Genomic DNA, 23,204 nt, shown 5'->3' on the forward strand with positions numbered 1-23,204 from the left:
CGCGCCAGTTTTTTCGCTGAACCGATTCAAATTTTTGTCTTCCGCGGAAATATCTACCTCCCCGCCCCCTCCCCCTTACCAAAAGCCACATTTCCCCTATTTCTGCCTTCCTTTCCAAGTTGAAACCTTCACTCCTTGCTTGTAGCGTCGCCTCCTCGCCAGCGACCCTTCTTCACGCTGCTCGGCCTCGTCTATCCAGGCAGGTAATCCACACCCAACCCCCATCCTCCTCCTCCTTCCACATCCCACATGCCTTGACCGCTGGCGCGACACCTTCCTCCCAAATCACCGAACCCTCCACCAAATAAGCGCCGCACTAAGCCATGCAGCACACGGTATAGCCAGGAGCTCAAGGAGCATTTGGCAGCGGAGAAGCAAATCACGACCGCACGCGTGAATGAGGTCGCAATGGCTACCATTCATGACGACCCCCAGATCTTGGAGGAGCACCTTGCCATTTGATAGCTACGCTGGTTAAGCATGCTCGGTTTACCCGCTGCGTGTGCTGCTCCTGCCTTTCCTTAACAAATTCTAGTGAATTGTGCTATCTAATTTTACCATGAAATTTGTTGCTCTAGTGTATATGTTCTATATGTCGTGCAGTGTGGTGCTCACTTATTAACTGTTTGGTTAATTAGTTGTCATCTTCAATTAACTATTTGGTTCAATTCTGCAAATGTGATGTTCAATTCTTCGGGCTGCAATTTTGTGCAATGCGGTGCTTAGTTAACGTTTGGTTCATTTATTGTGGTGTTTAGTTAACTTTTTGGTTCAATTCTACAGTGCAGTGTTCAATTGTTGTGGGTGCATTCTGTTATTGTATACCATGTAAATTTAGTTTGGCTATACTAAATACATGAGAAACAAATACAATTGCTATATTTCCAAGTTGTTAAGCATGCTTGGTTTGGTTAACTGTCTGATCTTCTATTAGGAGTATGTTATATTTTGCAATGTGGTGCTCTGTTAATGTTTGGTTCATTTGTTGTGGTGTTTAGTTAACTGCTTGGCTCCATTCTACAATGCGATGTCCAATTATCATGGGTACAATTTTGTATTGTTGTGCATGTGAGGAACAAATCAAATTTGGCTACACTTAATACATGAGAAACATATACAAGTGCTAGATTTCCTAGTTCTTAATCATGCTTGGTTTGGATACATGGGTTTTCCATGTGGCCTGAATTAATCTAATGAATCTGCAATGTGCTTATTTTTCATCGACATATTTTACTAATGGCATGCGAACCCTTATTTAACCTGATGATTAACTACCTTATATGTGTTGCCGGGAAACAATGGGAAGCACTGAGGTTTACAATCGAGGTTAGCACGTGGATGCTCTGTTGTCTAATAGCACATTATTGTGCAATTGCAGGAACCATTCTAATATTTAGGTTTTCAACAATTTGGTCTTGCATATGTAGGTCCTGCAGTCAGAGGTTTTGACCCACCGTTCAACCCTTTTTGCATATGGGGAAATGAGTTGTCCATGAATATCAATCAAGTCAAGTAACTCATAAAGATTGTTAGGATAAAGAAATTAGCAACAAAAAACAACAAGATCTTTGTCTACACAATGAGGAAGACATCAGTTCACTACAAGATGGTACTAACTATTATACCTTGCCTTTTTTATTCCTTTGCCCCATTTCCAATATAGAGAAGATATTTATGCACATCCTTGTTTTCAGGCCTTTCCAAAGCAGTTCACTGATGATTACCTCTCAAACCAACTCTATGGCCAGGAGGCGAGGAAGGTTTTCATACAACACTCATGGTTCAATATTGAAGTGTTCCTGAAGAGGACGAAGGATGGACGACCAATCATCCACAGGCATTGGCCTAAAGTTGCAAAGACCTTCAACATGGATGAAGGATCAATATTCGCGTTCCGCCTCAGCAGTTTTCCAGATGAGATGCATCTGTCTATGTACCGTCTATGATGCTAATTTCGAAAGGTTCTAGATGTTGCATGTGAAACTTGGTGCTAGTGCAGTTGTGTAATGGGGTAGCTGAGTGCTGAAGCTATATCATGTTGTACTCTGATGTATTTCAATTATGAAATCCCGCTTCCTTAATATGGAAAGGAAATATATTATGTGCTTAATATGAATGTCAATTAGATTAATAAATGGATTATTAATAATAGGCAATTAGCCTGCTAATTGGCACTACTGCAGGATGTTGCTAACGCGATACTACGATCAGAGAGCCTTCGAGAAACTGTGTGTGATGCAATAATTGCAAATGGTGGTGTATGAAAACCGTCAAAAATGTATAAAACGTTTGCAATGACGGATGCATCAAACATAGTTCAGATTTTAGTTGCATGTGCGATGAAGGGCATACGGTTCAGTTCAATTAACTGTTTGCGATGAGTCGGAACAAAACAAACGGGTAGCCAGATGAAGGCGTGTGCGATACACAGCATACGGTTCACTCGGATGAACTGTTTGTGATTAGGCAACACAAAAGAAAGGGGCAGCCAGATGAAGGTGTGTGCGATGTACATCATATAGTTTACTTGGATGAACTATTTGTGATTAGGCAACAGAAAAGAAATGGTCAGCCAGATCAAGGTGTGTGCAATATACGCATGCGGTTCACTCGGCCTTGTCGTCAGTGTGTGACCTCTGTGGCAACCGTTTGCTCCCCACTAGCCTCTTCTTGTATCGTGCCAACCATCCACCGCCTCTTCGCCTTTCCCTCTCAATTTGGAACTGTTGTTGCACGCTCTTCCTCCTCCATTTGCCTTCACCCTTCCTTATGCCATTGTTCGATCATCTTCACCATGGATGGAACGGGCCGGAAACGACCCTGTTATTCTTGCCGCGATCCGAAAGATGACGTGGTGGAGGAACTCATTGATAGGTGCAATTTCATCACCCCGGCTAGCATGGCAGGTTCGTTGAAGACCATTCTCGACTCAACTAATAACATCATTACAAGGAACCCAAGGGTCCAGGAGTGGTTTGATCTCCCCAATCTTCTTCGCCGTGACCCTGCTGACTGACGCGGGGACGAGGGAAGCCTTGATACGTCTCCAACGTATCTATAATTTTTGATTGCTCCATGCTATAATATCTTCTATTTTGGACATTATTGGGCTTTATTATTCACTTTTAGATTATTTTTGGGACTAACCTATTAATCGGAGGCCCAACCCAGAATTGCTGTTTTTTTTGCCTATTTCAGAGTTTCACAGAAAAAGAATATCAAACGGAGTCCAAACGGAATTAAACCTCCGGGAACGTGATTTTCGGAACGAATATGATCCACAGGACTTGGACCCTACGCCAAGAAACAAAGGAGGAAGCCACGAGGTAGGGGGCGCGCCTACCCCCACCCCCAGGCACGCTCTCCACCCTCGTGGGCCCCCTGTTACTCCACCGATGTACTCCTTCCTCCTATATATACCTACGTACCCCCAAACAATTAGAACAGAAGCCAAAAACCTAATTCCACTACCGAAACCTTCTGTACTCACGAGATCCCATCTTGGGGACCGTTCCGGAGGTCCACCGGAGGGGGCATTGATCATGGAGGGCTTCTACATCAACACCATGTTGGGGAATGTAGTAATTTCAAAAATTTTCCTACGCACACGCAAGATCATGGTGATGCATAGCAACGAGAGGGAAGAGTGTGATCTACGTACCCTTGTAGACCGACAACGGAAGCGTTAGCACAACGTGGTTGATGTAGTCGTACGTCTTCACGGCCCAGCCTACGGTGCGCCATTAGTAGTTTTGCAAAAAAGTAAAAATAATAAGTATATATACTAATGGCGCATCTCCTCTGAGTGCGCCATTACTAGTTTAAACTAGTAATGGCGCACCGTGCCACGATGCGCCATTAGTAGTTTTGCAAAAAAAAGAATAAAACAAAATTTACAGTAATGGCGCACTGCCTGCTTGGTGCGCCATTAGTAGTTATAGATAGTAATGGCGCATTATGGACCCGATGCGCCATTAGTATGTATGGGAAAATGGAAAAAATAATAATTCATACTAGTGGCGCACCCTGTTTACGGTGCGCCATTAGTGTCTTCCACACTAATGGCGTATCACAAACAGGTGCGCCATTAGTATATAGTAGTGGCGCACTGCTTCCACGGTGCGCCATTAGAATCAATCCTATCTATAGCCCTTTTCCTAGTAGTGGCACCTCCGAGTTTTAGCACACGTTCAGCTCGATGATGATCCCCGGGCTCCGGTCCAGCAAAGTGTCGGGGAAGAGTTCCGTCAGCATGACGGCGTGGTGACGATCTTGATGTACTATCATCGCAGGGCTTCGCCTAAGCACGCTACAATATTATCGAGGATTATGGTGGAAGGGGGCACCGCACACGGCTGAGAATATGATCACGTGGATCAACTTGTGTGTCTATGGGGTGCCCCCTGCCCCCGTATATAAAGGAGTGGAGGAGGGGAGGGCCGGCCCTCTCTATGGCGCGCCCTAGGGGAGTCCTACTCCCACCGGGAGTAGGATTCCCCCTTTCCTAGTCCAACTAGGAGTCCTTCCATGTAGTAGGAGTAGGAGACAAGGAAGGGGAAGAGGGAAGAGAAGGAAGGAGGGGGCGCAGCCCCTCCCCCTAGTCCAATTCAGACTAGGCCTTGGGGGGGCGCGCGGCCTGCCTCTCCCTCTCCCCTAAAGCCCAATAAGGCCCATATACTTCTTCTCCCATATTCCCATAACTCCCCGGTACTCCGAAAAATACCTGAACCACTCGGAACCTTTCCGGTGTCCGAATATAGTCGTCCAATATGTCGATCTTTACGTCTCGACCATTTCGAGACTCCTCGTCAGGTCCCCGATCTCATCCGGGACTCCGAACTCCTTCGGTACATCAAAACTCATAAACTCATAATATAATTGTCATCGAAACCTTAAGCGTGCGGACCCTACGGGTTCGAGAACAATGTAGACATGACCGAGACACGTCTCCGGTCAATAACCAATAGCGGAACCTGGATGCTCATATTGGCTCCCACATATTCTACGAAGATCTTTATTGGTCAGACCGCATAACAACATACGTTGTTCCCTTTGTCATGGGTATGTTACTTGCCCGAGATTCGATCGTCGGTATCTCAATACCTAGTTCAATCTCGTTACCGGCAAGTCTCTTTACTCGTTTCGTAATACATCATCTCTCAACTAACTCATTAGTTGCAATGCTTGCAAGGCTTATGTGATGTGCATTACCGAGAGGGCCCAGAGATACCTCTCCGACAATCGGAGTGACAAATCCTAATCTCGAAATACGCCAACCCAACATGTACCTTTGGTGACACCTGTAGAGCTCCTTTATAATCACCCAGTTACGTTGTGACGTTTGGTAGCACACAAAGTGTTCCTCTGGTAAACGGGAGTTGCATAATCTCATAGTCATAGGAACATGTATAAGTCATGAAGAAAGCAATAGCAACATACTAAACGATCGAGTGCTAAGCTAACGGAATGGGTCAAGTCAATCACATCATTCTCCTAATGATGTGATCTCGTTAATCAAATAACAACTCTTTGTCTACGGTTAGGAAACATAACCATCTTTGATTAACGAGCTAGTCAAGTAGAGGCATACTAGTGACACTTTGTTTGTCAATGTATTCACACATGTATTATGTTTCCGGTTAATACAATTCTAGCATGAATAATAAACATTTGTCATGAAATAAGGAAATAAATAATAACTTTATTATTGCCTCTAGTTCACATCAATAGTTCACATCTTTGTGTGGTTAACACCCATAGTTCACATCGATATGTGACCAACACCCAAAGGGTTTACTAGAGTCAGTAATCTAGTTCACATTTCTATGTGATTAACACCCAAAGAGTATTAAGGTGTGATCACGTTTTGCCTGTGAGAGAAGTTTAGTCAATGGGTCTGCCATATTCAGATCCATAAGTATGTTGCAATTTTCTATGTCTACAATGCTCTGCACGGAGCTACTTTAGCTAATTGCTCCCATTTTCAATATGTATCCAGATGAAGACTAAGAGTCATCCAGATTAGTGCCAAAACTTGTATCGACGTAACCCTTTTACGACGATCCTTTTGTCACCTCCATAATCGAGAAACATATCCTTATTCCACTAAGGATAACTTTGACTGTTGTCCAGTGATCTACTTCTAGATCACTATTGTACTCCCTTGACAAAATTAGTGTAGGGTATACAATAGGTCTGGTACACAGCATGGCATACTTTATAGAACCTATGGCCAAGGCATAGGGAATGACTTTCATTCTCATTCTATTTTCTGTCGTGGTCGGGCTTTGAGTCTTACTCAATTTCACACCTTGTAACACAGGCAAGAATTCTTTCTTTGATTGTTCCATTTTGAACTACTTCAAAATCTTGTCAAGGTATGTACTCATTGAAAAAAAACTTATCAAGCGTCTTGATCTATCTCTATAGATCTTGATGCTCAATATGTAAGCAGCTTCACCGAGGTTTTCTTTGAAAAAATCCTTTCAAACACTCCTTTATGCCTTGCAGAATAATTCTACATTATTTCCGATCAACAATATGTCATACACATACACTTATCAGAAATGCTGTAGTTCTCCCACTCACTTTCTTGTAAATACAGGCTTCACCGCAAGTCTGTATAAAACTATATGCTTTGATCAACTTATCAAAGCGTATATTCCAACTCCGAGATGCTTGCACCAGTCCATAGATGGATCGCTGGAGCTTGCATATTTTGTTAGCTCCTTTAGGATTGACAAAACCTTCTGGTTGCATCATATACAACTCTTCTTTAAATCCATTAAGGAATGTAGTTTTGTTTATCCATTTGCCAGATTTCATAAAAATGCGGCAATTGCTAACATGATTTGGACAGACTTAAGCATCGCTACGAGTGAGAAAATTTCATCGTAGTCAACACCTTGAACTTTGTCAAAAACCTTTTTCGACAAGTCTAGCTTTGTAGATAGTAACACTACTACCAGCGTCCGTCTTCCCCTTGAAGATCCATTTATTTTCTATGGCTTGTAGATCATCGGGCAAATCCATTAAAGTCCATACTTTGTTCTCATACATGGATCATATCTCAGATTTCATGGCCTCAAACCATTTCGCGGAATCTGGGCTCATCATCGCTTCCTCATAGTTCGCAAGTTCGTCATGGTCTAGTAACATGACTTCCAGAACAGGATTACCATACCACTCTGGTGCGGATCTCACTCTGGTTTACCTACTAGATTCGGTAGTAACTTGATTTGAAGTTACATGATCATCATCATTAGGTTCCTCACTAATTGGTGTAGTAGTCACAAGAACATATTTCTGTGATGAACTACTTTCCAATAAGGGAGAAGGTACAATTACCTTATCAATTTTTCTACTTTCCTCCCACTCACTTCTTTCGAGAGAAACTCCTTCTCTAGAAAGGATCCATTCTTAGCAACGAATGTCTTGCCTTCGGATCTGTGATAGAAGGTGTACCCAACAGTCTCCTTTGGGTATCCTATGAAGACATATTTCTCCAATTTGGGTTTGAGCTTATCAGGATGAAACTTTTTCACATAAGCATCACAACATAAACTTTAAGAAACAACAACTTTGGTTTCTTGCCAAACCATAATTCAGATTGTGTCGTCTCAACGGATTTAGATGGTGCCCTTTTAACATGAATGCAGTTGTCTCTAATGCATAACCCCAAAACGATAGTGGTAGATCGGTAAGGGACATCATAGATTGCACTATATCCAATAAAGTATGGTTATGACGATCGGACACACCATTATGCTGTGGTGTTCCAGGTGGCATGAGTTTGTGAAACTATTCCACAATGTTTTAATTGAAGACCAAACTCGTAACTCAAATATTTGTCTCCGCGATCAGATCGTAGAAACCTTTTCTTTTCTTGTCACGATGATTTTCCACTTCACCCTGAAATTATTTGAACTTTTCAAATGTTTCAGACTTATGTTTCATCAAGTAGATATACTCATATCTGCTCAAATCATCTGTGAAGATCAGAAAATAATGATACCTGTCGTGAGCCTCAATATTCATCGGACCACATACATCAGTATGTATGATTTCCAACAAATCTGTTGCTCGCTCCATTGTTCCGAAGAACGGAGTCTTGGTCATCTTGCCCATGAGGCATGGTTCGCAAGCATCAACTGATTCATAATCAAGTGATTCCAAAAGCCCATCAGTATGGAGTTTCTTCATGTGCTTTACACCAATATGACCTAAACGGCAGTGCCACAAATAAGTTGCACTATCATTATTAACTTTGCATCTTTTGGTTTCAATATTATGATTATGTGTATCACTACGATCGAGATCCAATGAACTATTTTCATTGGGTGTGTAACGATATGAGGTTTTATTCATGTAAACAGAACAACAATTTATTCTCTTACTTAAATGAATAACCGTATTACAATAAACATGATCAAATCATATTTATGCTCAACGCAAACACCAAATAACACTTATTTAGGTTCAACATTAATCCCAAAAGTATAGGGAGTGTGCGATGATGATCATATCAATCTTGGAACCACTTCCAATACACATCGTCACTTCACCCTTAACTAGTCTCTGTTTATTCTGCAACTCCCGTTTCGAGTTACTAATCTGAGCAACTGAACTAGTATCAAATACTGAGGGGTTGCTATAAACACTAGTAAAGTACACATCAATAATATGTATATCAAATATACTTATGTTCACTTTGCCATCCTTCTTATCCGCCAATCACTTGGGGTAGTTCCGCTTCCAGTGACCAGTCCCTTTGCAGTAGAAGCACTTAGTCTCAGGCTTAGGACCAGACTTGGGCTTCTTCACTTGAGCAGCAACTTGCTTGCTGTTCTTCTTGAAGTTCCCCTTTTTTCCTTTGCCCTTTTCTTGAAACTAGTGATCTTGTCAACCATGAACACTTGATGCTCTTTCTTGATTTCTACCTTCATCGATTTCATCATGAAGAGCTTGGGAATCGTTTTCGTCATCCATTGCATACTATAGTTCATCACAAAGTTCTACTAACTTGTTGATGGTGACTAGAGAATTCTGTCAATCACTATCTTATCTGGAAGATTAACTCCCACTTGATTCAAGCGATTGTAGTACCCAGACAATCTGAGCACATGCTCACTAGTTGAGCAATTCTCCTCCATCTTTTAGCTATAGAACTTGTTGGAGACTTCATATCTCTCAACTCGGGTATTTGCTTGAAATATTAACTTCAACTCCTGGAACATCTCATATGGTCCATGACGTTCAAAACGTCTTTGAAGTCCCGATTCTAAGCCATTAAGCATGGTGCACTAAACTATCAAGTAGTCATCATATTGAGCTAGCCAAACGTTCATAACGTCTGCATCTGCTCCTGCAATAGGTCTGTCACCTAGCGGTGCATCAAGGACATAATTCTTCTGTGCAGCAATGAGGATAAACCTCAGATCACGGATCCAATCCGCATCATTGCTACTAACATCTTTCAACACAATCTTCTCTAGGAACATATCAAAATAAACACAGGGAAGCAACAACGCGAGCTATTGATCTACAACATAATTTGCAAAATACTACCAGGACTAAGTTCATGATAAATTTAAGTTCAATTAATCATATTACTTCAGAACTCCCACTTAGATAGACATCCCTCTAATCCTCTAAGTGATTACGTGATCCAAATCAACTAAACCATGTACGATCATCACGTGAGATGGAGTAGTTTCATTGGTGAACATCACTATGTTGATCATATCTATTATATGATTCACGCTCGACCTTTCGGTCTCCGTGTTCCGAGGCCATATCTGTATATGCTTGGCTCGTCAAGTATAACCTGAGTATTCCGCGTGTGCAACTGTTTTGCACCCGTTGTATTTGAACGTAGAGCCTATCACACCCGATCATCACGTGGTGTCTCAACACGAAGAACTTTCGCAACGGTGCATACTCAGGGAGAAAACTTCTTGATAATTATTGAGAGATCATCTTAAAATGCTACCGTTAATCAAAGCAAGATAAGATGCATAAAAGATAAACATCACATGCAATCAATATAAGTGATATGATATGGCCATCATCATCTTGTGCTTATGATCTCCATCTTCGAAGCACCGTCGTGATCACCATCGTCACCGGCGCGACACCTTGATCACCATCGTAGCATCATTGTCGTCTCGTCAATCTTATGCTTCCATGACTATCGCTACCGCTTAGTGATAAAGTAAAGCATTACAGCGCAATTGCATTGCATACAATAAAGCGACAACCATATGGCTCCTGCCAGTTGCCGATAACTTGGTTACAAAACATGATCATCTCATACAATAAAATTTAGCATCTGACCATATCACATCACAATATGCCCTGCAAAAACAAGTTAGACGTCCTCTACTTTGTTGTTGCAAGTTTTACGTGGATGCTACGGGCTTAAGCAAGAACCAATCTTACCTACGCATCAAAACCACAATGATAGTTTGTCAAGTTGGTGCTGTTTTAACCTTCGCAAGGACCGGGCGTAGCCACACTCGGTTCAACTAAAGTTGGACAAACTGTCACCCGCTAGCCACCTTTGTGCAAAGCACGCCGGGAGAACCGGTCTCGCGTAAGCGTACGCGTAATGTCGGTCCGGGCCGCTTCATCCAACAATACTGCCGAACCAAAGTATGACATGCTGGTAAGCAGTATGACTGATATTGCCCACAACTCACTTGTGTTCTACTCGTGCATATAAGATCAACACATAAAACCTAGGCTCGGATGCCACTGTTGGGGAACGTAGTAATTTCAAAATTTTCCTACGCACACGCAAGATCATGGTGATGTATACCAACGAGAGGGGAGAGTGTGATCTACGTACCCTTGTAGACCGACAACGGAAGCGTTAGCACAACGCGGTTGATGTAGTCGTACGTCTTCACGGCCCGACCGATCAAGCACCGAAACTACGACACCTCCGAGTTTTAGCACACGTTCAGCTCGATGACGATCCCTGGACTCCGATCCAGCAAAGTGTCGGGGAAGAGTTCTGTCAGCACGACGGCGTGGTGACGATCTTGATGTACTATCATCGCAGGGCTTCGCCTAAGCACCGCTACAATATTATCGAGGATTATGGTGGAAGGGGGCACCGCACACGGCTGAGAATATGATTACGTGGATCAACTTGTGTGTCTATGGCGTGCCCCCTGCCCCCGTATATAAAGGAGTGGAAGAGGGGAGGGCCGACCCTCTCTATGGCACGCCCTAGGGGAGACCTACTCCCACCGGGAGTAGGATTCCCCCTTTCCTAGTCCAACTAGGAGTCCTTCCATGTAGTAGGAGTAGGAGACAAGGAAGGGGAAGAGGGAAGAGAAGGAAGGAGGGGGCGCAGCCCCTCCCCTTAGTCCAATTCGGACTAGGCCTTGGGGGGGCGCGCGGCCTGCCTCTCCCTCTCCCCTAAAGCCCAATAAGGCCCATATACTTCTTCTCCCGTATTCCCGTAACTCCCCGGTACTCCGAAAAATACCCGAACCACTCGGAACCTTTCCGATGTCCGAATATAGTCGTCCAATATATCGATCTTTATGTCTTGACCATTTCGAGACTCCTCGTCATGTCCCCGATCTCATCTGGGACTCCGAACTCCTTCGCTACATCAAAACTCATAAACTCATAATATAACTGTCATCGAAACCTTAAGCGTGCGGACCCTACGGGTTCGAGAACAATGTAGACATGACCGAGACACGTCTCCGGTTAATAACCAATAGCGGAACCTGGATGCTCATATTAGCTCCCACATATTCTACGAAGATCTTTATCGGTCAGACCGCATAACAACATACGTTGTTCCCTTTGTCATCGGTATGTTACTTGCCCGAGATTCGATCGTCGGTATCTCAATACCTAGTTCAATCTCGTTACCGGCAAGTCTCTTTACTCGTTTCGTAATACATCATCTCGCAACTAACTCATTAGTTGCAATGCTTGCAAGGCTTATGTGATGTGCATTACCGAGAGGGCCCAAAGATACCTCTCTGACAATCGGAGTGACAAATCCTAATCTCGAAATACGCCAACCCAACATGTACCTTTGGAGACACCTATAGAGCTCCTTTATAATCACCCAGTTATGTTGTGATATTTGGTAGCACACAAAGTGTTCATCCGGTAAACGGGAGTTGCATAATCTCATAGTCATAGGAACATGTATAAGTCATGAAGAAAGCAATAGCAACATACTAAACGATCGAGTGCTAAGCTAACGGAATGGGTCAAGTCAATCACATCATTCTCCTAATGATGTGATCCCGTTAATCAAATAACAACTCTTTGTCTATGGTTAGGAAACATAACCATCTTTGATTAACGAGCTAGTCAAGTAGAGGCATACTAGTGACACTTTGTTTGTCTATGTATTCACACATGTATTATGTTTCCGGTTAATACAATTCTAGCATGAATAATAAACATTTATCATGAAATAAGGAAATAAATAATAACTTTATTATTGCCTCTAGGGCATATTTCCTTCACACCATAGCCCCCCCGATGATGTGTGAGTAGTTTACCTCAGAACTTCGGGTCCATAGTTATTAGCTAGATGGCTTTCTCTCTCTTTTTGGATCTCAATACAATGTTCTCCCCTCTCTCCTGGAGATCTATTCGATGTAATCTTCTTTTTCGGTGTGTTTGTTGAGACCGATGAATTGTGGGTTTATGATCAAGTTTATCTATGAACAATATTTGAATCTTCTGAATTCTTTTATGTATGATTGGTTATCTTTGCAAGTCTCTTCGAATTATCAGTTTGGTTTGGCCTACTAGATTGATCTTTCTTGCAATGGGAGAAGTGCTTAGCTTTGGGTTCAATCTTTTGGTGTCCTTTCCCTATGACAGTAGGGGCAGCAAGGCACGTATCGTATTGTTGCCATCGAGGATAACAAGATGTTTTTTTTATCATATTGCATGAATTTATCCCTCTAAATCATGTCATCTTGCTTAAGGCGTTACACTGTTCTTATGAACTTAATACTCTAGATGCATGCTCGTATAGCGGTCGATGTGTGGAGTAATTGTAGTAGATGCAGGCAGGAGTCGGTCTACTTGTCTTGGACCTGATGCGTATATATATGATCATACCTAGATATTCTCATAACTATGCTCAATTTTGTCAATTGCTCAACAGTAATTCGTTCACCCATAGTAAAATACTTATGCTCTTGAGAGAAGCTACTAGTGAAACCTACGACCCTCGGGTCTATCTTCCATCATATTAATCTTCCAACACTTATCTATTTACTTTGCTTTTATTTTACATTGCATGTTTATCATAAAAATACCAAAAAATATTATCTTATCATATCTATCCGATCTCACTCTCGTAAGTGACCATGTAGGGATTGACAACCCCTTATCGCGTTGGTTGCGAGGATTTATTTGTTTATTGTAGGTGCGAGGGACTCACGCGTTGCCTCCTACTGGATTGATACATTGGTTCTCAAAAACCGAGGGAAATACTTATGCTACTTTGCTGCATCACCCTTTCCTCTTCAAGGGAAAACCAACGCAGTGCTCAAGAGGTAGCAAGAAGGATTTCTGGCGCCGTTGCCGGGGAGGTCTATGCAAAATTCAACATTGTCGGGGGTTGGGTGCGACATATGCCAAAGGATGGCTTATTATGGTGGGAGGGAGTAGAACGTCGCCGGTGCCCGGAAGCGGGATGAGGTGTAGACACGAACGCCGGTGTACTTTACCCAGGTTCGGGGCTCTCCTAGGAGATAACACCCGTAGTCCTACTCTGCGGGGTCTCCGCATGATCACTAAGGAAAAGTGAGTACAAGGTTGGTCCTCGAGCTGTATGCTAGAGGTAGGAGATGGCAAGGCTAGCTCTTTCCTTCCTATATGATCTGGTCTCATTCTAAGGGGTTGGAACCCTTTGCATGGGTGCACTGGGGGTTTATATAGGCCTACCCCCCAGGGGTACAATGGTAATCCGGCTGGGCGCATGGCCCAGCCGTTAGTCTCTCCGGCCGCCGGCTTCTTCACTGACTATTGGGTCCCGCCGACTGGTTCGGTACGGAGCCGGCATGCCGTACTCGCCGCTTGCGGGTCTTGCCGGCTGCTGATTACTGTAGCCGTGCCTCTAATGACGCAGGCTCAGTCAGGGGGTCGTGGCTACAGCTCCGCCGCCTGGCGGGCGATTACTGTACCCACTCACCGTCTCATTTGGTTAATGGCGCGTGGGACCCGTGGGAGGGGCGGGCCGACTCCCATCGGGTCCGACTGGTAGTGCTCTTGCCATCTTCTGGGCTCTCGCTAACTGGTAGGGCCCATCGTCCTTGGGCCGTACTGACAGACCATCATGGGTGCAGGACTCCGCCCACTGGTGCTGATGTCAGGGATGGCATGGCAACAGTGCCGCGCCAGACGGAGATCTCCGCTGGTACAGCGCACTGTGGCCACGCCAGCCCCTGGAAAGGGGAGGGAGTGGTCTTCACTATAGCCACTCCCCGTCCCATCCCCCTTGATGAGAGCATGGGCTTTGTTGGTGTCGTGGGCCGACTCCCCGTGGCCGGCTTCTCTGGAAGCCGCCAGGTAGGAGTCGACTTGTCTTGACCTCGCCTCCAGGACTCGGCCACATGCGGGCAGTCGTCTGTTCCTCCAGCCGGCCTCCAGAGGGCGGCTCTTCATCTTGGCGTCTTGAGGGGCGCAGTTAGCCCCGATGTCTTGAAAGGTTCTGGGCCTCGGGTTAGCCTACCCGTGGCCCATTACTCTGATAGTAGTCCCCGAAGCTGGTGAGGTGCCGCGGATGATCAGCCGAGGAGCCTCAGTAGTTTCTTTCTTAGAGTGCTTGAGGTGAAACCTCATTCAACTTCTGCCGGGCCGACTGGTAGGAGTCGGACTCGCCCAATCTGACTTGTCCAAAATTTTTGAATGCCTCGGCGGGATCCAAGTGGCGTGCTAGCTAAGCTTCCAGGCCGCTGCCCATTTTGGTCCTGTCACGTGGCGACGTGCGGCTGGGCCAGTCTGCCCAACCACACGTGCGATGGGATACGCCTACAGGCGGGGCCCGCCACTACCGCGCCTCGGCACGCGAGCGGATCCGCTGCGGACGAGGTGGGCGGTTGATGCTCCCGCGGAGTTACTGCGCGCAGTAACTTTGCGCGATAAACGCAGGGGTGTGGGGTAGTGGGAGCAGTAAATCCCACGACCGCCCCCTCGGCTTCGCAACACATAAGCCTATAAGTAGGCGGAGGAGGGGGAGCGGCAGAGCACACGTGCCCCTCCTCATCAATACTTCTTCTTCTTCCTCTCACCGCTGCACCCCAGGCTACGTCGAGCGTTGCGGTGGTCCATTCCCGATGAGCTCTTCCTCCACCATCACGCCCCCGTGGTGCACTCTGGCACCTGGGACGGTTCGGAGGTCCATGATGATCACGTCGATTTCCTCCGCAAGACGCGCCGGCTTCCCAGCAAGGATTTTGTGTGGGTCCACCTCGCGCCGAGGGGGGAAATCTCTCCGGCGCCGGAGGAGGGCGAGCGGGTCGTCTTCCGCTCGCACTGCCTGCAGGGCCTCGGCCTGCCGGCGAGCGGCTTCTTCTGCTCCTTTCTTGAATTCTATGGCCTCCAGCCGCACCACCTCACCCCCAACACGGTGGTGCTGCTGTCTGCCTTCGTCTCTTTGTGCGAAGGCTTCCTCGGCGTCCTCCCCAGCATCGATCTCTGGGGGGAGTTCTTCAACACCAATCTTGGTACCCAAGCCGCAGGCGTGCCGGCTCAGTGCGCGCATTCATCGCCGTGCGGAGGCCAGGGGCCGACAACCCATTCCCCCCATCATACTGATAAAGTCGGTGAAGATGTGGCAGCGGTCGTACTTCTACATGAAGAGCATCTTCGCGGAGGGCGACTGGGTTAATCTGCCGGCTTACGTAGCCGGCCCGCCAGCTGGAAGGCGGCCCAACTAGTCGTATCGGGCCAGGACGCTCACGCCTGCTGGAGCCGCCGCCGTCGTGCGGCTCTGAGTTTGACGCAGTCGGAGGGCCTGACCGGGTCTGATTTGCTGGCCGCCTTCGTGGCGCGCCGAGTGCTCCCGCTCCAGGGCCGCCCTCGCATGATCTGCTAGATGAGCGGGCATCGGGACCCGAGTCGGATGTGCAACAAGGAGATGCCTCACGAGGAGATAGCCTACATGGTGAACTACCTTGCGAACTGCGAGCTCACGGAGGAGTGGCAGTTCGGCAAGGAGCCGTATTCACGCGCCAACCCTCCGCCCATGGTGAGTTATCTTTTTCTTTCTTTTTTCTATAATTCTTTGCTGTCGAGTCCGTCTTGTCCCGTTTGACCAATCGGCCCCTGAATAGAGCCTCGTCCTTCAGCCAGTAGCCGGCACCACGGGGCCGGCCCGCGACTTCCCTCCGGATCAGGCGGAGAGCGATGTCGATGACCCCGACTTGGGGGCGGCGGCCTTGGAGGACGACACCGAGGGCGGAGGCGGCAATGCAGGCAGCTCGAGGCTCAGAGCTAGCCTCGAGGATTGGCCCGACGATGACACGGGGGAAGTCGCCCCTCACCACAAGCCAGGAGCCGGCCAGCAGGGTGCGAGCTCTTCCGCCGCGCCGGACATATAAGGAGGCGCGAAGAAACACAGGGCCACGACGAGCTTGTTCGGCAGTCAGCCGAAGAAAACCCAAGGGCTCGGCCGCGGCGACCAAGCGGGATGAAGCGGCCGCGAAGGCCAACCGCTTCCACAAGGAGGTGAAGAAGCCACCGCTGGTCTCCGCATAAGTGCTACCTTCCTTCATGTATTCATCATTTTTCTTCTTCATTGATCTTGTCTGAGTTCTTTGCTTGTTTCCCTTGGTCTAGGGCTCTCCTCTCTCTCCCGAGAGGGTTGCTGCCGCCTCTGTCGTGGGGTCAGCGAAGACTTCCACCACCACCCGGCGGATTGACCCCGCCGCCGACCTCCGGGAGGCGACAGAGCGGAACGCACAAGAGGTTTGTGCAGAGCGAGAAGCCGCCCGCCTGGAGAAGGCGGAGGCTGAGAAGACGGAGGCCGCTGCCAAGAAGAAACTGGCAGAGGCCAAAGCCGCCATCGCGGCGAAGAAGCAGGCCTAAGAAGCCGCTCGCCGCCAGTCGGCGATCCTCATCACCCCACTGAACTCCGCACCGCCACCTCCGGTGTTCACGGCGCAGACTGGAGATGTCGGCGACAAGAACCCGATCATGAAAAGGGACGGCGGCGACACCACCGTGTCGGACGTGATCGTGCCGCCACCGCCGCCGTCCGGGAGCACGCAAGGCGGGCAGCCGGTGGACCCGCTGGTGCCACCAACTGAAGACGAGGTGGTGGCGGGCCTAGTTCTCCAGGTTGACACGCCAGCCCGTCACCGTCTCGCGAAGGAGGCTTCGGTGCCGTGCCCTCTAGAGACCGGCGCCGCGAGCTCCTCGATCTCGGATACCGAGGCGACGAGCGCCGCGCCCACTGGGTGGGTGCGGGAGGCGGGACGGGCCCATTGAACCGGGCACTTTTGGATGTCCAAGCCAAGATCTGAGCCAAGGGCGACGCCATCCTAAGCTGCACCAAGGCGCACCTGGCAGCGCGAGAGGCCGTCCGAGTATGTTTCCTTCCTCCTCGTTTCTGTTTCTTGTACTTCTCTATGGGGGCGCATTAGTGCACCCACTGGGTGTAGTCCCCGAGTTTCGGGCCGGCTGCTAAGAAGGCGGCTCGGAACTCTAATCGGCGAGTTCCAAGCACTAGCACTTGTTCTGAAATCTTGTCACAGGATTACCACAATCTTCGCATGACCGCCTTCAATGCCAACGTCGAGGAGCTGGCCAAGCGGACTGCCGACTTGTCGGAAAGCCGGAGGGAGTCCTTCTCTTTTATGCGAGGGCGCGCAGGCGCACCCGCGGGCTGTAGTCGCCGACATTCAGGCCGACTACTGAGAAGTCGGGCCGGATCTCCCAGGCGACCTTTCTTCTTTCTTGTTGATGACTTTTTTTGCAGGGGTGTGCTGGCGCACCCGCGGGCTGTAGTCCCCGAGATTCGGGTCGACTGCTGAAGTCGGGCCGGATCTCCCCAGCGACCTTTCTTCCTTGTTGAAAACTAACACTTTGTTCTCTTTTTCCTTCCGCAGAGGCCAACGCCACCTTGCAGCAGCAGCTGGGCGAGGCCAACTCCATGCTGCGTGCCAAGGAGGAGGAGTGCAGCAAGCTGGCTGAGGAGCGTGACCGGCCGGTCACGCAGCTGGCAGAACAGAAGGAGCTACTCAAGAAGACCCAGAAAGAGGCGGAGGACAAGGAGACCGCCCTCCTTGCTGAGTGCGTGACCGAGCGCTCCTCCTGGACCGACAAGGAATCGATGTTGGCTTCCGGCTTCCATGAGGTCGAGGATCTCGTCGACGGTGAGCTTCCCCTCATTTTCCTTCTTTGAGCTGCCGGCTGTTGGTCGAGCCAGCTTCTAATCTTTAATTTGGCTCTTTTCTCTCCTATCTTGGCAGACTTCTTCCCTGGCCACTCGAACGCCGCCAACCAGGCCATCGAGGCTGACCGCGAAGGGCGGAGGGCGGATGGCGCGAAGATCGCCGCCGACGCCTCCTAAACCCTTGACGAGCAGATCCTGAGCATCGAGGGTCGTCTTCGGCCGGCCCACTGGACGATGCGCCGGCTTCAACGCGTCGGTGCCCAGGCGATTGCCGCCCTGTGGCCGGACATGCCAGCTCCGCGTACTCCCAGTCGGACTGCCGATTGGCTGGAGGTAGCGGCCGGCCGTCTTGAGGCCTGGAAGGGCTCTTCGTCCCAAGGTGGAGCACGCCGGGCCTTGGAGTTCGTCAAGGCGTGGTATCATGGGCTGAGTCTAGCCCAGCTAGCCACATTTCGGCAAGAAGCTCAGGAGGAGTTAGTGGTCGTGGAAGACGATCTCGTCAAGCGCGCGTCGTCGATCGCCGAGTACATCGACACCAGCGTCTTTGTTCCGGAGCGGGCTGAGAACAGCGGCGAGGCACCGCCGGAGTGGTTCGGGCTGAATCCAGACGATGGCAAGGACTCGACGGAGGCGATCGACTCCAGTGGCGAGGAAGAAGGCGAGGCGGAGGGGGGAGGCGAAGAGGAACGCCGGAGTTCGGAGCGGACGGCCAGCCTCAGCTCAACCGCGCCTCCAGCAACGAGCCACGCCCAACCGAGCCGGCTACTACTGGAGGCGATCATGTGGAGACTGACTAGCCGGACACTCCACCAACCGGCGCCGTGGACTCCTGCGACCCTCCGAACCCTTCTGCCGCTTCCTAGGCTGCCACTTTGTCTTTGTTTTTATCTGCTTAATAGTCTCGACGAACTTGTTAATTTGCACAATTCCACCCGCGGGGTGTATCTTGAACTTCTGTTTGAAGATTTGGCCAAGGGCCTTTGCTATGTAAATATCTTCCAAATTCTGTCTCTTCTTGCGTATTGCTCTTTTGGCTTTTTCCTTTGCCGCCTTCCCTTGGTTGCCGTCTTGCCAGTCAGACAGCCGCTCTGTGGACTGTTTCTGGATCAAGTACTTAGCTTCTTTTGGGAAGGCAAGTACTTAGCCTTTTAGAGTTTTTTAGAAAGTTGAGTAGAAAACGGTGAGCCGACTACTCAAGAGTCGGTTGTAAAAAGGCTGGAAGCCGGCTTAAACTGTGTACACGCTTTGAGTCCTTAGCCATTTTTCATGTGGACACCCATTCTACCTTACTCCTGCCCACCAGACAGTCGCTCTGCGAGCTGCGGCTTCTGACAGGAGACGGCTTAAGTGCCACACACTACTTGTCCGGCTGCAGGAAGCATTTCATAGTACAAGACGGCAAGTCCCCGGGCCGACTAGTCGAACCCGGTGCCAAGCGGCATAAAAAAATAACATACTTATGGGCATAATTCTTATCATATAGATAAAAGAGGGTAGTCCGTGAGCTCATCTCGAGGGACCCGGAGTCTTCGTACTTTAATACAAAAGGTAGCGTGGTACATACTTCATCAACTGTAAAATCTTCGGAGGAGATTCACATTTGATGGCCGCTCCGTCTCCTTGCCAGAGTCGTCCCGCTTGCACGCTCGAGGCTTCTGAGCGTCGATCAGGTAGTAGGAGTCGTTGCCTAGCACTTTGCTGATGATGAAGGGGCCTTCCCAAGGCACTGAGAGCTTGTGCTGGCCGGCTGTTCACTGGATCAGCCGGAGCACAAGGTCTCCTTCTTGAAAAGATCTCGTCTTAACCTTCCAATTGTAGTATCGGCGCAGGCTCTGCTGGTAGATGCTGGACCGGCTGAGTGCCAACAACCGACCCTCTTCCAGCAGATCGACACCGTCTTGACGTGCTTCTTCCGCCTCCTCTTCGGTGCACATGGTGACTCGTGGGGAGACGAATTCTATATCCGTTGGGATGACGGCTTCGGCACCGTAGACGAGGAAGAAGGGCGAGAAGCCGGTTGACTTGTTCGGAGTTGTGCGCAGGCTCCAGAGGACGGCTGGCAACTCATCAAGCCAGCAGCCGGCCGAACACTCCAGAGGCTCGACCAGTCGAGGCTTGATGCCGGACAGGATGAGGCCGTTTGCTCGCTCTAACTGGCCGTTTGACCGCGGATGGGCAACAGACGCTAAGTCCAGTCGGATGCCCTGCGTCGCGCAAAAACGGGCCAAGGCACCCTTGGCGAAGTTTGTGCCGTTGTCGGTGATGATGCTGTGTGGTATGCCATACCGGATTGTAATGTCGGAGATGAAAGTCACAGCAGTCGGACCATTCAACTTCTTGATTGGTTTTGCTTCTATCCACTTGGTGAACTTGTCCACTGCGACAAGCAAGTGAGTCAAGCCGCCTCGTGCCGTCTTGAATGGTCCCACCATGTCCAGGCCCCAAACAGCAAAGGGCCAGGCAATGGGAATAGTCTTGAGTGCAGAAGCCAGCTGATGTGGCTTGGAACAGAACTTCTGGCACCCTTTGCATTTTTGGACCAAGTCCTTGGCGTTTTCTAGAGCAGTCAGCCAGAAGAAACCATGGTGGAAGGCTTTGGCGACAAGTGCTCTTGAAGCCACGTGGTGGCCACACTCACCTTGATGGATGTCTTTGAGAATCGCTTGGCCTTGCTCCGGCTCCACGCAGCGCTAGTAGACACCAGTGACACTGCGCCTTACAAGCTCTTTGTTGACTATGGTGTAGGCTGCTGCCCAGCGTTGCACTTGCCGAGCCAAGATCTCCTCAGTTGGCAGCTCTTTGTTCACCAGGAATTTGAGGATGAGCTGGGCCCATGAAGGTGCTACAATTTCTGCAGCTATCAGTACTGCGACTTGGACGAGGGCGGCTGGGTCGGGAGGCGGCGGGTTGGAGTCGGCAGCTGCTTGCTGGGCTGATGAGGTCCCCGGGCCAATTGGCGTAGTTCTCGGGCCGGGTTCTGAAGTCTTTTGGCTGACCGCTGCAGTCCCCGGGCCGGGTTCTGAAGTCCCCGGGCCGGGTGCGACTGCCGCGATCCCTAGGCCGCCTGCCAGAATTCCCGTGCCGGCTGCTGGTGCTCTCAAGTCGGATCCGATTGCTTCAGGAGGAGCCGACACGAAGATAGAATCTGACTGTAGCGATGGGATGACAGACGGCTTCAGGAGGCATTGAAGGGTGACGCTGGACGGTATTGCTTGCTCGTTGTCGTTTCTTGGCACATGGAGAAACTCGCACCCTTCAAAATATCCACTGAGTTTGCATCTTTGGTGTCCTAGTCGCCTGACGACTGCTGGACCACCAAGTCAGAGTCACCATAGCACAGGATCCGGTGAATGCTGAGTTCTTTGGCAAGCCGGAGCCCGTGAATGAGTGCCTCATATTCGGCGACATTGTTGGAGGCGGCAAAATGGATTTGCAGCACATACTTGAGATTGTCGCCTTCGGGAGAGGTGAGGACGATGCCGACTCCCAAACCGGTGCGCATCTTGGAACCATCAAAATGCATCCGCCAATGGGTGGAGTCAGGCGCTTGCGGCAGGTACTGGGTGTTGGCCCAGTCGACGAGGAAGTCGGCCAACGCTTATGACTTGATGGCAGTGCGAGGCTGGTAGTAGATGGTGTAGGGGGCCAAATCTATGGCCCATTTGGCCACTCGGCCCGAAGCATCTCGGCTTCCAATGATCTCGGCCAGTGGAGCTATGCAGACCACAGTGATTGGGTGCTCTTGAAAATACGGCTTCAATTTCTTGGTGGTAAAGTGAACGTCGTAGCACATCTTCTGGTAGAGGGGGTAGTTTTGCTTTGAGGTCGACAGTACTTCACTCAAATAATATACCGATCTCTGGACTGGTAGCGCCTTGCCTTCCTCCTTGCGCTCTACCACAATGAGTGTGCTGACTACTCGGCTGGTGGCGGCGATGTAGAGGAGCATGGGCTCTTTGGAAGTCGGAGCCGCCAGAACAGGTGGAGTAGTCAACGTCTTCTTAAGATGGATAAAAGCTTCATTTGCCTTGTCATTCCAGTCAAAAAAGTGGTTTTCTTCATGAGCTAGTACAGGGGAAGAGCCTTCTCTCCCAGCCGACTGATGAAACGGCTGATGGACGCCAAACAGCCAGTGAACTTCTGCACATCTAGCAGTTAGGTGGGCACTTCCATCCTCTCGATGGCCTTGATCTTCACGGGGTTGCACTCTATGCCGCGTTCCGAGACCAGGAAGCCAAGATGCTGGCCGGCTGGTACTCCGAAGACGCATTTCTCTGGGTTGAGCTTGATTTGAAACCAGCGTAGGTTATCAAAGGTCTCCTTGAGGTCCTCTAGCAGCATTCCACGCTTCTCCGTCTTCACCACCACGTCATCCACGTAAATGTGGGCGTTCTTGCCAAGTTGCTTGAGGAGGCACTTCTGCATGCAACGTTGAAAGTTGGCACCGGCGTTCCTCAAGCCGAATGTCATGGTCAAGTAGCAGAAGGCTCCAAACAGCGTGATGAAGGCGGTCTTCAGTCTGTCGGCCGGGTTCAACTTGATCTGGTGATATCCTGAATACGCATCTAAGAAATTCAACAGCTCGCATCCGGCTATGGAGTCTATCACTTGGTCAATCCTTGGCAAAGCGAACGGGTCCTTGGGGCATGCTTTGTTGAGGCTGGTGTAGTCAATACACATCTGCCACTGCTTGTTCTTCTTCAGCACCAGGACCGGGTTGGCTAGCCACTCTGGAAAGAACACCTCCATGATATAGCCGGCTGCCAGCAGCCGAGCTATCTCTTCTCCAACAACTCTTCTCTTCTCT

The sequence above is a fragment of the Triticum aestivum genome, chromosome 7A (assembly GCF_018294505.1).
Source record: "Triticum aestivum cultivar Chinese Spring chromosome 7A, IWGSC CS RefSeq v2.1, whole genome shotgun sequence".
NCBI classification, from domain to species: domain Eukaryota; kingdom Viridiplantae; phylum Streptophyta; class Magnoliopsida; order Poales; family Poaceae; genus Triticum; species Triticum aestivum.